The 13,872-nt window shown below is 38.1% G+C and overlaps 1 long non-coding RNA gene across 1 annotated transcript in view; it reads left to right on the top strand.

Annotated features, from left to right (window-relative positions):
- LOC141933021 (uncharacterized) overlaps nucleotides 1-13,872 on the top strand; it is a 108,761-nt gene that overhangs the window by 41,381 nt on the left and 53,508 nt on the right. Inside the window, exon 2 of the long non-coding RNA XR_012625973.1 lies at nucleotides 4,500-4,656. This is a non-coding gene — a long non-coding RNA (uncharacterized LOC141933021). The remainder of the gene's footprint in view (nucleotides 1-4,499; nucleotides 4,657-13,872) is intronic.

Genomic DNA, 13,872 nt, shown 5'->3' with positions numbered 1-13,872 from the left:
GTAGAGGTTTTATTGTAGGTATATTTTCTAGCTGGGAGAAATATTTTCTTTGTAGTGCCAGTGAAACAGGAAATATTGCTATTACTGAACATCTCTTTCTTTTTTTCTCATGTTTAAGCATCTCATTGTTAACCCCCAGACTTTCTGTTATTCTGTGGTCTAGACATGCAAGCAAATGTATTTCCAAGGTCTCAGAAGACATGAGGTGTATTATCTCTTGGGACTTGTGATAATATCCATCCCTTGTCTTTGCTGATATAGGAAAATAAAGGCCAGGCTTTCATAATATTCTTATGATGATCAGTTGGCATGTGATTTACTCTATGATCTTGCTGTTACACTTGCCTCTTCCTTGTGACTGTCAAAGTATTTTATATTTGCACCTTCCTAGACATAGGATGTCCTTATGTATGCTTGTATACAGATATGTGTGCATATAAATATGCACGACCCCCCCTTATATATTTATAAAAACTGTATAAAATAGGTACATGGTTAAAATGCTGTTTAGTCATAAGGAAGAGATGAGTCAAATGACAAGATTATACATCTAAATATAGATAGAGGATTAGACAGGGCTCTTAGGAAAGAGCTCATCTTAACTGGAGGCCTTAAGATGTTTTTACTGCTGGATATAACCACATTCCAGGGGGGATGTCACTGAACTAAGAAGCTGTCATATGCCAAAGTGAATTTTTCAAACTTATAATGAACAATTTCTAGCTAACATTTTGGTTTGTGCTTTAGATAAAACTATGCCGATAGGTTGGAGGTTTGGGGTTTTTTTTTGTCCTTTGAGGGGAAAGTATCTATCTGTAGAAGTGCTATAATCCTAGTGGCATTCTATACAAATAGTTTTAATCTATTTGCTTTGAGCATGTATGACCATTTGCCAGTGATTGCAGCTTCAATGAAATGTCTGAGTGTTGTCTATTCACCCTGTACTGTATGAAGCAATTACCTTTACATATTAATAAGTGTTTGTAATTTTTCTTTTTATTTTCTTTCTCCAAACGTGAAAGCAAACACTTTTAAGAGGGAAGAAATGTTCCTTTATCAGAAGTTCTGGTAATTAACACAAATAAGCAAAGCCAGTGTCTCCTTGTTTGATAATGATGGTTTTATAGGTGGAGTGTTTGCTCCCTTAAATAGGAAAAACTTGAACACTTTATATGGAGTTCCTGTGTTGGCAAAGTGGGGCAAAGGGGAGGTAATTTCTTTAACTGATATATTAGCTAGCTTTTTCTCTGTGCTTAATGTAGACTGCCTACAGAGTGGGGAGTGCTGCACAACTCGCCTCCAGAGGAAACAGATAAAAAGGGATGAAAAATACAGTGGGGGAGAGGAAAATGGAGGAGTTTTGTCTTTGTTGTGCTGGTCAGAAATGATCAATGAACAGGTGTGTCATGCCCTTCTGCCATTTATTATCTTCTAAGGAATCTAAATTTCACATGATATTTTTTAGCTTCCAGGTGTATACAAGCTATTCCCTCACCCCCTGCCTAATTTTTTATTTCATGTTAACACTCTTTGATTTTATAATGGGTTATGTCCCTCGTAGGCTGCACTATGTGACTGACAGGAGCCTGTCTCTGTGACCTTTCCTCCCAGGTTGTGCTTTTTTGTAAGGCAGAACAAAAAAATAGGCTGGTTGGCTGGTCCGTTGCTGTGGATGGTCCCATTTTATACTTTTTTTGTACATAAAAATCTACCCTTGCTTGAACATCAGAAAGCTACATCTTGTACAGATTTGCTGCCACTTCAGCTGATGAATAAAAAAAATGTATTAATTACATGAAGGGAAGGAAAAATTCAGATATTTCCTGAATTACCAGCAGGGGATGAACTAACCTGAGGAACAGGAGAGCTGACCCGGGCTGAACTTTGGAACAGAAGGAGACCTAGCGAAGGAGTCCAGACGGCTTCATTAGTATGTTCTAAAAAACATTATCATATGTTCCGTACTGTTGCATTATCAAATGTCACACCTGCTCTGAAAGATTTAAACCATTTTCTGAAGTTTAGGTGCTGTTCTGAAACTGGATGCCTGTGTTTTGAGCCCAGCCTCCTGTAGGAACAGGTGGTTTCTCTATGCAGGAGCAAACTTCTGCCTCGGTGCTTTCATAAACACACTCCCAAAGTGCTCAGGGGCTCCTGAAAAACTCTCTTGCAAAGTCAGCTTTGTTTGCTTCTCAACAGTGTGTGCTTTGGGACTTTTACACTGCTTTTCTTTTTTGATCATTATTTTTGCAGTTCTACTGTCTGCACATTTTATAACTTTTGTACTAATAAACTCTTCTACTTCAACAACTATTAATCTGAGCGTTTTGAAATCACTGTGGATACTCCCATTTGCTCTTGAACGTTTTAGGAATCATAAATGCGATGCGATGTAAATCTATAAATGAAATATTACCTCATAAAATCTGCATAGGGTTTTTTTTGCCTTGGTTATTTTATAGTCTGCTCTCTATGGTCATTTTTGTATCATCAATGTCTTTCTCCTTGCCTCCTGAATATCAAAAAATCTACTAATTATTGAACAGTCTCTCTAAGTTAAGCCAAATAAAGACTTAATGAATTCTCAGATTCAAAACTTCATCCATCTAATATTTCATACACATACTTTAAATGCTGTACATCTAGTTGAAATATCTAGTTGAGAATGTCCATAGATTGATGTCATTTTCTCTTCCCATATGTAATCTGGAAACAGAAAAAATAAATTACCCTGTATGCTGTTTTCTCTGTTTCATTTGAACACTACAGGTAGATACTTCTTTTCTCTCTCCTCTGATGTACCAACATGCTTTAGCACTAGAAGTCTCTTTAAGTTGCAATAACTTTAATTCACCTCTGATTATTACGCTGAGTAAACTCCAAGTTTAAAACTTGAGATAAACACAGACGGTTGCAGGTGTTTCATCCAAACTATTTGAGTCTGGGGAAGATTTCTAGGATTTTTTTTCTCAGCCAGAAATTTCATAACAGAAATTTTCTGTGTGGGATAATTCATTTTACAAATTGGATAAATTGAATAATTTATAAAATTTTAGTAGTTTTGAGAGGGGAATAAAAAAATAAGAACAAACTTTTGCATTTTTTTCTTCTTTGTATCTATTTTTAAAATTCTTGTGGAAGGGACGAGATGGTATAGATCACTAAAAGTGCAGTGATGTCTAGGACAGAGGCTGTGATTCAGTTTACCTAATGCGTCTCAAAAGAATGATGATTGATAGACTGAGCACAGCTATGTTTCATCACTATAAATCTGAAACTGCAAATAACGTTGGCTTTGCAGTGACTCTGCAAAGCTCTAGACTTTGATCTGACAGAATCATAAGACTGCTGAAGTGAATGGACCTATGATAAATTTACACCAGTGCAATTCAGAATAGTGTTTGACTATTTCTTAAAGACAAGAACAGTGATTTTCTGTTAGCATTTTCTACAAGTTTCCTGGTCTTTTTAGTATTTTTAAATTTATTAAAAGAATTTGCTTAATGAATGTGTGCGTCATGATTATTTGATCATATGGTAGCAGTGTTTCTGATCAGAGTAAATGGTAGTGTCCTTCACAATGTCTTTCAAATGAGGTCAGGAAAGTCTTCAATATAGTAAACATTCCCTGAATTCTTTTGCTTTGATTGGGTAGCAAGATACAAATGGACCATTAGTTTCTAGGTGAACTTAATGCCTCATACGATACCTGCACATAACGCATTACCTTAATGGAAATACCAACAGACTCATGGGACCTTGGACTGTGCTCTTTTCAATAGCTGCTGTAATGCACAGGGGATGTTGTGATTGATGCAGTGTCAATAACTCTACGGACTAACCTGCCCAACTTGCACTGCAGCCACCCTAGGGACGTAATTTTGTGCTTAGGACTCAGTAGATGTTGAGGAACGTACCTCTCACCAGAAATCTTTCAAACCTGAAACCAGCTTACCTTCTCAACAGAAATGGGGGAAAACAAGTAACTGTAGTAGGCTGGAAACAGTGTCCATTTGGGATTACAGAAATAATAAAGTGAAAAGTAAAAGAACTAGTCAGTTATCAAAACAGGTATGTTAAGGATCATGTAGTGCTTCAAACCAGAAAACAGATGACTTGGCATTCTTAATAATTTGTATTATAATTCACTAATAGATGTTTTTATTTTAAGTCCTGATAGTCACATAATTTTGAAAAGCCATTATAATGATATTTTATAATATTCTTAAGATCTGAGACTATTCAGTAGTATTACTATCAAAAATAAAAAGTTAATTAAGACAACTATGGGTCTAGCATAGGGGGGCTCATTGTGGGAAACAAGCATCTGTTCAGATTGCTTTTGTGAGGTTTTTATAATCTTCACTAACAATAACCAAAACCAGCCTGAACCTCAGTACTTGTTCCATTTTAAGACTAGAAATCTGTTCTATTACAGAATATGTGATTTATGGGGTTTTTTTTAAACCCTATTGTATTTTTTTCCTATTGTATTTTAGGATTTCCCAAAAATGAGCATGATTGTAAGTGGCAAAACTTCTTGCAGTAAATGGGGGAGGACCTGACCATTTTGCAGACCCTGAGATTGCATCTAAACTCCTTGGCAATTTTCCAGGCAAAAAGGCTTTCCTTCCGTCCTTTCCAGTAGGACTTCAGGTAAGAAATAGATTGCACGTTCTGTTGGTCCAACTGATGAAAGGATGCAATGTCCACCTGAGTGATTCATTGCACAGAGATGATGGGTACATAGACAAGGTCAGCTTCTGCGGAGCTTTTATCTAACTAAATTCAGACTCTTAATTTACTGTTGTCCAAACAATTTTTGTGTTTCTCTCGGGTAACAGTGTCATTAACACTAGGGATTTGGTCACCCAGAGTTGGACCCGTTTATAATTTTTGCTGCTGAAAATATTCTTCTAGTTGAAAAAGTTAAAGGTAACTGAGTTCTCTTGGAAAATGTGGCTCTAGTGTGACTTGAACAAACTCCATGTGTGTATAGGAGCTCTGTCTCATTACATTCATGTGCTTCGTGACCAAAGCTGCACTCCATGAGTGCATCTAAGCTACACTGCTGTGTAGGTAAAAAGAAAGGCATACTTGAGAGTATTCTCTGTTCAAAGCAGGGTGATTTTGTGGTAAAGCTAGGCATACGTTTAACATAGCAATTTTTTTAAAGTATGTTTCCGTCTAAGCTTCTATAGAATAAATTTCTTCTAGTGCCACTTAAAATCCAAATAAATATGCATTTGGCGTGATTCGAGTTGAAGATTTGTAGCTGTCTGCTTTCCTAGAATATCAAAGGCATGAGAGGAGAACATTTGGCTCGGAGGAAGCCAGGACAGGGAAGAAAGGATGCAAAGGGACATCAGACTAAGTACAACTTTCTGAAATTAAATCCTGCAGGTCAAATTAGAAACATATCTGTCAAGGTATTCTTATCACATATAGAACAGCTAATTTAAACACCATTATAAAAAGTTAATTAAGCATAATGTGCAAAAACCTGAAGTATAAAACTAAAGGACTGAAATTAATAGTGCAAGAATGAGATTTCATTCAGTTTTAAACTAATGGTTTTTACATGATATCTTCTGTTAAACCATAGGCTCATTGGGAGACTGCAGCATAGTAAATTTTTATCTGGATTTAATTTTGTTTAATTTAGAGCAGAGTTCTGTAATAACATTTACCATGGAATACTCAAATTAGGTTAATTACGTGTCAATTTTTGTTCATAAATAATTTTTAAAAATAGACTTGGGATACAAGGTGGGTAATACACTACGTTAGTGATAATGTATTTTAGAGTGGTGTTTTTATTTGGATGCAGCAGAAACTGATGGTGCTGTTCATGATGTATTTATAAAGACCATAAAGTCATAAGTGGAAATGGCATAAGATTTGATGAGATGTCTCAGGATTCACCAGAGCAGGTTCTCCTGAATGACCATGAATCAAATCCAAAATACAGAAATTAAGCTACCCCTTGGAAATGATGTTCAGAACATGACCTGAGTATATTTCTTCACAGTGATTGCAAATAGCTTTTATAGGAAAGCAAACATCAATCATTTTGTATCACCTTTGAAAACCTTTTCCAAGAGTGTAGGCATTCCACGTAGCATTCTTCAACAAGTGGATAACAAAAGGGAAGACTTTTGAGCTGCAGGTGTCCTCCTGTTGACAGGGTTGTCTAACTAGTGGTTCATACAGCATGTTTGGAAAATGAATCGATCCACTAAAACACTCTTTTATTGAAAGATGTTTCTTTTCATTGTGGACACATGGTATGTGCTGCTTTCTACGATGAAGGTATGTGCAGACGTCATCCTCTTTTCCAAACACAGATAACTTTGTTTTAAAAATCAGTTCAGTTGCCAAGTGATTGCAGTGTACTTATCTGCCACATTATTTACAAATCTCATGAACCTAACAGCTAGAAAATGATTAGTTAAGGGACATCATAAATCTTAACACAGCCCACACAGTAAGCACGTTGGCCTGAATCCAATCCTTGCAGCTGGCCAAAACACACTTTTTATGTAACCCAGGAAAGGAGAACTTAAATGGCTTTACATTCTCTCAGTGTGGAAAAGGTACCAGTTCTACCCGTAGAGTAGCCTAGGGAAGGCTCAAATTGCAGCTTGTAGTCTCAGGGGCTACTCTAGAAGATAAGGAATCCTACGGTCCTCTGGTCAGACAGCAACTTTCACAAGCCAGATGCTGGGGATGGGAGGAGGGCTATTGCGTGACTAAGCTGGCAGTGTTTCACCAGAGAATAAGCTCATTGTGATAAGCAAGTCAGGAACTTTGATAGAAAGGGTAATAAAGACAATTTAATGACCTGTAGTAGGAGCAAGAAATCTGATGTATTTTTCTGATCAAACATAAAGGGATATTTATTTCCTCACAGAACTTCCTCTGGCCTGTAGTTATGAAAGTGAGCTGTGGTATTTGTCTGCATGATTTCTATATTGGAGTATATTCTTTCAAAGGGTAGCCATTAAAGTGGGTGCATCTGGATTTTGGGGGTCCACCAATGCTAACAAGTACAGCACAATTTTGTCAGATATGGCAGCTTCTGAGAAATCCCCAAGGTAAATTCAAATTCTAATAAGAGGAACTCAGTGGATCCCCAGAGAGTAGATTTGGTATCTGACTTTGTCATCTACCTATTGCTTTCTCTGTCTAGTTTCTCTGACCAGCTTTGTTACCTGAATCTTTTATAATCTAATTTTATTTAATCCACCTATGTTTTTTTCTAGCAATCCTATTGCTGTGTTATTTTTAACAGGAATCTGGAATCAATAAATGAATTGACAAAAAGGAAGAAAGATTGATTTTATTTTATTATTTCACATTCTTTTCCTTTTGTCTTCTCTTTCTTCTTGGTACACTAGACAGAGCTTGCTGATTTTTTTTTTTTTTTTTCTTCTATGTGAATCTGGAATTGCTAAATGTTTGTACTTAATGAGACAGTTGCCAACACCCAGCAGAGGCGCAATTTATCTGTGCTTTGTGGGTAACCCCATTAACTACACTGAGATTGCAACACCCATTTAGGAGTTATGGCTCTAATAATATTGTGGAACATGCTTTTGGGGGTGATCAGAGAATACAGATTTGTCTGGGACAGAGAATGTGTGGCATGCAGAGCACACACGTGTGCACACACAGGCAAATCAATGTTTTAGTGGACTAAACGGACATAGTACAATAAAGAGAGAAAAGACAGGTTGCTGCTGGTTTTGCAAAGGACGCAGCTATCTGCTGTGTTCGTGGATGTGAGCCCCTGTGAATACAGGGACCCCAGCATTTCATTGAGTCATGATGGGAAGCCAAACCATATAGGAATAGGAAAGTCGTGTCTCGTTCCCACCACACAGGATGCTGTAGGGAAGCAGTCTGACTCTCGGTATGTCACAGCACGGACCTGCTAGCCAAAATCAGTCACATCGGTTTGGGGTTGAGGAGGCAAGCATCCCTTGCTGACGGAGCCTTTGTACACAGCATCAGGAGTTGCTTCATATACAGCAGTATCACAAAACCAGAAATTATTCCCTCTCTGAAGACGCTGTCCAGGGCTTTTTCATTCCGTGACTCCCAAGCAGCACATTTCTACATCACTGGAATGTTACATTACCAAATGGATGCAGGTTGTGCTGTGATGCAAATGTGGCTGCTGTTGATTAATTACAAACAGTGTGATTTTCTGTGTTTCTTTGGCTCTCAAATGACCTGGAAGTTGGTGAAATGTGGGTGGTTAGCCCTCTTGGGATAAGACTGTGCTGAAATTTGGAAATGTGGTTACATCATCAGGGACGGTACCCGGATACACTTTAATCTGGCTGAGAGTAAGAGTGAAAGCGTACCAGCACAGACTCAGCGCGGCGGCCAACTCCTGCCTACGTTCTGAATTCCTGGAGAGCTTGTTCAGCTCCTGCTCAGCTCCTTGTCACAGTTGCTGCTATTTCCTGAACTGGTTCATTTGAAGTCTGTGCAGATGTGCCTGTGCATACTGCACTGAAAACTGTACACATACCCCTAGGCTCCTAGGAAGAGCTGGTTAATGATGTTTATTCTGCTCAAAGACTCTTTAATTTAGCCAGCAATGGCATAACAAGATCCAGTATCTGAAATGGGAGTTAAAAGCATTTAAGTTGGAAATAAAAGGCCAGCTTTTTAACAGTGAGGGTAATTAATCATTGGCATAGTTCATCCAAACGGTAATTTTTTTTTTCATGTAGCTATTTAAGAAGGGCATGTAATTCTCACTTAAAATATAGGAATGTCTCACTGGTAAAACTTCTCTGTAGTAAAGGAGCTATTATAACTACTTAAGGACCATCAGGCCGTATTCTACTTCAGCAGTTGGCTTTATGCAGGGGTGCACACATAGTTGTAAGTGGCTTGTGTCAGGCCAGAAGATGGACCAGATTCTGCTCTTTGTCCCTTTTGGTCTTTTACAAATGAGTGGAATGTTCTCTGCAGGTGCTAGAAGGCTGTGCAGTTTAATTTTCATTCTTCAAAACCCCAGTCTCAGGACTTCTGTGCAGAATCCCTAAAGCACTGCTATTTGTTAAAGCTTTCATTGTGGGAGACAAGGAGGTGTGTGCTCCTCCTGGCTTTTGCCATCAGAGATTTATGTTTGTATTTATTAAAAAACTCTTCACTAATATGAAGTGAAAGAAGTAGTATAAAAAAAAAAAATCTAGTCCCAAAAGTTTTCTACCTTCCTAATGCTACTTTAGAACTAATACATTAATTTATTTACTTAAGAAACAAATCACTGTCTGTATTGTTTCTCACCTTCTCTTACCCAAACCTTTCTATTTCCCATTTATTATCTCTCCTTGTAGCACAATGCTAGCTGTTTGTCAGATACAAGGCTCCACTGCTGAAATAATACGCTATTCATTACTAGAAGCCTGATGATGGGATCAGCCCTATCTGAAAGTGGTTTTGGCCTTGAAGAGTTGTGATCTTCTGTAATGAATGCTTTTTGTATTACATAACGTGACTTGTCATATTTGAGAAAGGGGGAAAAAAATTAAGTTGAAGAAAAACATTCTTTGGATACTGCATGTGTGTTTCCTTGAGGACATGAAGCTCTGGAACAATACTGACATCCAAAGCAGAATTTCCAAAGGTTAGGTGCAGCTGCCACTCACTTCCTCCCCACCACCTTTTCTTGTCATTCACATTAAAACTCCTTGTTTAGATTTCTGGCCTCTGCTCACGTTTTCACGCGTCCGTTTTGCTCTTACCTTTCCAGTGGCCTACTCACCATTCTCTTCTTTTTGATTTTGGAGCTGGTTTCCAAATTGTTCCTTACTTTGGAGAGCAAGCACAATCACACTTAAGTTTGGTTGGCTTCTCCCTCACAAAATTTGCCCAACACATTTACATTTTGTACCTACTGAGCTAAATTACATTTTATCTTCTTAGGATCAGGTTTTGTTCTGGTTCAAACGTGTTCATTGTGTGCAAAATCCTGGTGTTTGGTAGAAAGTTGTGAATAATATCTGTTAATTGGCTTACTTGATGCAACTTTGTTTTACATGTCATTCATCTCATTTCACTATGAAATCTCAGAAGACTTAGTTCCACTGAAGCCAAAATTCTGCAGACCTCAGGAGAGAGAGAATTAAATCCCAGTGTGTCTTAATGAGTCTTGATTGAGAGGTAAGATCCAGGCTGGCACTCTGCACAGGGATGACATTTTTAGCTCATGTTGAAATGTTCTTTTTGAACACATCTACTTGTGCGCACAAGTGTCAGTCCAGTAGACTCGGGAAAGAGTTTTCCATTTAAAAGTGGATCCAGGTAATGCAAGAGTAATGAGTTGAGTTTGTTCTGGTCTTTCACTGACTTTCTGATTACTTTTAGCTCTGGCTAGAGTCCAGCATGGATAATTACATTCTTCCTACCTAATTCCCCCAGTAGTTTCAGTTGCATATGGCATTCTTTGGCTCCTGTTGGTTTGTTGGTTTTTTTGTTTGCTGGGAACTATTAAACTGTTCTACATTTCACCCCAGAATTGGCTGTATTTCAATATCTTATGAAGTGTTTCATATTTTGTGTTGTTTATAAAACACCTTGGGACTAATTTGGATTAAGGGTCCCACCTGAATTGAAGGACATATTATTTCCTTCCCTGACATCCTTCATAACTCATAGATCTTAGAATTTTACTAAATATTTCTCCATAGAATTGGTGGGGTTGGAAGGTAGCTCTGGAGATCAAATAGCTCAACTCCCTGCTTGGGGCAGGGTCAGCTACAGTAGGTTGCTCAGGACCATGTCGAGTTGGGTATTGCGTATTTCCAAGAATGGAGACTTCAAACCCTTCCTTGGCATCCTGTTGTAGTGCTTGACCACTCTTACTGTAAAAAAAGTTATTTGTTATGTTTAAGCAGAATTCTCTGTATAGTGATTTGTGCCCTTTATCTCCTGTTCATTGATGAGATATCACTGAGAAGAGTCTGGCTTCATCTTCTTTACTGTCTCCATCAGTGTTTATACATATTCATAAGATCCCACTGAGCCTTCTCTTTTCCGAAGTTAAACATCTCTCAGCCTCTCCTCGCACATCAAATGCTCCATGCCCTCAACCATCTTCGTGGTTTTTTGCTGGACTCGCTCTAGTCTGTCCATGTCTTTCTTGTCCTGGGGAGTCCAACTCTGAACACAGCACTCCAGATGTGTTCTCCCCAGTGCTGAGTTAGAGGGGAATAATCACCTCCCTCAACCTGCTGGCAGTGCTCTTCCTAATGCCTTTGAGGACGCTGTTGGTCATCTTTCCCACAAGGGCACATTTCTGGCTCTTATGCTCAGTCTGTGTTCTCAGAATTTTGAAAAGGGTCCTCCTCCTTTTACTCAATCTTTCACTTCTTTTTGCCCTGTGAACTGTCACAAAAATGCAAGCGTTAGTTTAGAACTTCTTAATTTTTAAATCTACTTGCTATAATTTCTGTGATAAAGTAGGTTATGTTGTAGTTGCTAAAGTAGGTCCCAAACCAGAAGTTTGAAGAAAGCATGTGAGCCTGACAAACTTTATTTCTCCTAATACTTCTTGGGGTATTTGAGAGTTTGCATAAAACTGTGAATTAATGAAATAAGATTGCAACTAGAAAAATTAGTATTACAGTATTACAAGCACGGAGAATTAGGCTTTCTGATGACTGAGGCTGTCATGTTATGTAGTTTTAAGCCTCAAAGGAAGGGGTTTCAGTGGCATGAAGAACTGATTAAAAAATAATAGCATACCCTGTAACACAGATAAAAAGGCTAACCTAATTAGAGCAGTGTAAAGGCATATGGCAATCTGGCATTCATTTCTAGCTCCACTGCAGACTTTCCAAGTAACTTTCAGAAGTTGCTTATTTTTTCAGGTCTTTGTATCTTTATCAGTAAACTAAGGAGGAAAGACATTTCTGGATGTTCATTGTTACCCTAAAACAGGGAGAGGGGGAGTCATCTTTATTTTAGAGAGGTGATAACGAGGGGAAAAAAATCTACTAATTATCAAACCTTTGAATGTTACCATAATAAAAGCAGTAGGTGTATATATATATTTTTTTAAAAGTAAATAATCTAGATCCACAGTTAAAATTTGCACAATGTGTGCTTTCAAAGTTTTTTCTTTTTCTGGTAAAACACAGTTGTCCTTCATTTTAAATAGCCTGTGTCCAGTATCATCATACTGTAGTGCCTACTTGAAATGAGAATTTCAGGGAATAATTGGGGGATTAATGTAAATTTTAAAAAATGAAGGAGTAAAGGTTTTCTTGGAATCCTTGTAAAGACTGTTAAATGGCAGATATAAAACCGGCATAATAAAATGAAATTGTGGCACTTATCTCATAGACATGCATGATAATTTCTGCAGTATGTTGGAGTTGAAAATTCACTTCTAAGGTGCATTAATTTCTAAGTCACCTTATGGACTTTTGCTACTGCATTTTGAATTGCCAAAAATATAAAAATACCTGTTTGTGAGGGGGTTTTATACACTATTCTTAAGTGGTTCTAAAAATGCTTTGTCTAACAAGTCAGAGTCTTTATCTGCTCTTGGGTCAGGGTTTTTATTTGTATTTTATCAACACAGAGTTTGTAATTAGTCTGGCAAACAAAGGCATCCACAGGTGTTTTCAAAGCCTACCTCTCAGGATCCCTTGTTGGTATTAAGCTTATAGGCATCCATGCAAGGATATTCATTCTTTACTTACGGTTAAACTCATGGGAAGCTTTAGACATAAATCTGGCAGTGCTAATTCCCCATCCAGATCTGATCATTGACTTTTCTTCTTTTTTTTTTTTGGCTACATTCAGTATGGTTGAACGTTGCTGACACAGTACCTGCTCCATACTTTTGAGATCTTGGTGAGCTTTCTGATTTTAAAGTATTAACATCCCATCTTTTCTAAAATGTAGGACCTGATTGATTTTAGTGACATTAAAATAATTTTACAAATTCAGGATTCCCAGGCTGCGAAGCTATAGATAGGGTCCCAGAGAACTGAACTTGAATCCTCTTGAGAAGTGAGATCAATTTTTAATTCTAGCTATCCAGCAAAGGTCTCTTTCTATTAGCTTGTCTTGATCTAAAGGGTAGTGCTATGATTCTTGCAATAAGTCTATAGTTATCTGAAAGATTAATTCATTTTCTTCCATTCCAAAACAGGAAAAAAGTGACTGTGAAGATATAAATACTCTAAATTTGATTATAAAGTCACTTAAACAGCTGATTTTTCTCCTTTGTAATTTTAGACTGTCAAAATAAAATCTGTCCATAGCAAGTGTATCGGGTCTGGCTGAGCCAGAATTGGTTTTCCCCTGTAGCAGCCCTCATGGTGCTGTGTTTTATGCTGGGAGCTGGCAGGGTGTTGATAGCACACTGGTGTTGTGGCTACTGCTGAGTAGTGCTTACACAGCACCAAGGCTCTTTCTGACATTTCCCCCCCCCACAGTGGGACGGGGTGGGCAAGATCTTGGGAGGGGACACAACCAGGACAGCTGACCCGAACTGACCAAAGGGATATTCCATACCATATGACGTCTGCTCAGTATAAAGCTGGGAGAAAGGAGGAAGGGGGTGGGGTCACCCTTGGTCCTCCGAGGCAACCGCTACGCATATCAGAGCCCTGCTTCCTGAGAAGGCCCGACATCGCCTGTTAATGGGAAGTAGAGAATAAATCTGTTTTCTTTTTCTTGCTTCCGCGCGCGGACCTTTGCTTCGCTTTGCTTATATTAAAACTGCTGTTGTTTTACCCACAAGGGTTGTTTTGTTTTCCTATCTTATTTTCTTTCCCTTCTTTGCCCTATTGAGAAAAAAGGGGAAGGGGGGGGAAGTGATAGAGCGACTTGGTG

This window comes from Strix aluco, chromosome 21 (assembly GCF_031877795.1).
Source record: "Strix aluco isolate bStrAlu1 chromosome 21, bStrAlu1.hap1, whole genome shotgun sequence".
Taxonomy (NCBI): Eukaryota; Metazoa; Chordata; class Aves; order Strigiformes; family Strigidae; genus Strix; species Strix aluco.
The sequence above is the reverse complement of the archived record's forward strand: the minus strand, read 5'-3'. Positions and strand labels throughout refer to the sequence as shown.